Below are 1343 nucleotides of genomic sequence, written 5' to 3'. Positions count from 1 at the left end.
AGCCTCCACCGTGCGGGTGGGCCCTGCGGGAGCGAAGCACCCTAGGGGCCCCTCTGACGTGAGGAGTGAGGATGGGGCTCCACTCCCTGGGGCTGGGCTCCCTGCCTCGGAGAGACCGCGGTTCTTTCCCCCTTAAGGAGGAACATCTGTTGTCCCCTTCCCCCCCACCCCCTGCCCCGCTCCAGGAGTCGGGCCTGCAGGGTGGAGAGTCCCCGGCACGAGGTGAGGGCTGGCGGGGGAGTGAGGGATTGAGAAGGGGCTCCGCAGCTCCCCTCCGGGGGGCGCCCCGGGCCGGCTCTGACCAGGCTGAGGGCGGGAGGGCGGCCCTCCGGCTGACCCCGCCCCCTCCTGGGACGGCTGGCAGCCTGTTCTTGGGAAGTCTGGAAGCTCCCCGCCCCCAAGCCCACAGGAGAATTCTAGGACGCCTGGGAATTTACCTGGGGTTAATTAACGTCTGCACGCAAAGCTACGCAGTATTTTTCCAAACTAAAATATTATTTTAATCTGTGGTTTCCTCTAGACAAACTGACGTAAAATAAATAAAATCCCGGATGGTCTTGTTCTCTAGGTTTTCTGTGGGTTCCTTCAGCCTGAACGGGAATTATTCTGTTTTGGTTGCAGAATTTTGTGATCTGATGGATTCTGAGGGGAGCCCAGGAGCTTTGGAGAGGCTGACCTACCACACAAGGTAAAATGAGACGTGGCCACCTCTGAAACGGCTTTTCCCTTTAAAGCTTGGTCAACATTGTCTTAAACTGGAGTTGTAAGGTTTTTAAAAAAAATTATTTATCTATTTATCTTGGCTGCCCCGGGTGTAAGCTGTAGCATACGGGATCTTTAGTTGTGTCATGTGGACTTCTTAGTTGTGGCATGCATGCAGGATCTAGTTCCCCAACCAGGGATTGAACCCAGGCCCCCTGCATTGGGAGTGCAGTCTTACCCACTGGACCACCAGGGAAGTCCCCAGGAGTTTTAACTTTTGACCTGATTTTCACATGGCATTAAGGGACAGGAGATTGCAAAATGGAAAAAAAAAAATCCACTGTCATTCCTTTTTTTCAAAAATATTTATTTTCCTTATTTTTTTGGCTGCGTCGGGTCTTAGTTGTGGCACATGGGGTCTTCGTTGAGGCATGCAGGATCTTTAGTTATGGCCTGCAGGCTCTTCATTGCGGCGCGTGGGCTTCTCTCTAGTTGCGGCGCACAGGCTCCAGGGCACATGGGCTCTGTAGTTTGTGGCACGTGGGCTCTCTTGTTGAGGCGTACGGGCTCAGTAGTTGTGGTGAGCGGGCTTAGTTGCCCTGCGGCATGTGGGATATTAGTTCCCTGACTAGGGATCAAAC

The sequence above is a fragment of the Phocoena sinus genome, chromosome 2 (assembly GCF_008692025.1).
Source record: "Phocoena sinus isolate mPhoSin1 chromosome 2, mPhoSin1.pri, whole genome shotgun sequence".
NCBI lineage: Eukaryota > Metazoa > Chordata > Mammalia > Artiodactyla > Phocoenidae > Phocoena > Phocoena sinus.
Note: the sequence above shows the minus strand (reverse complement) of the source record.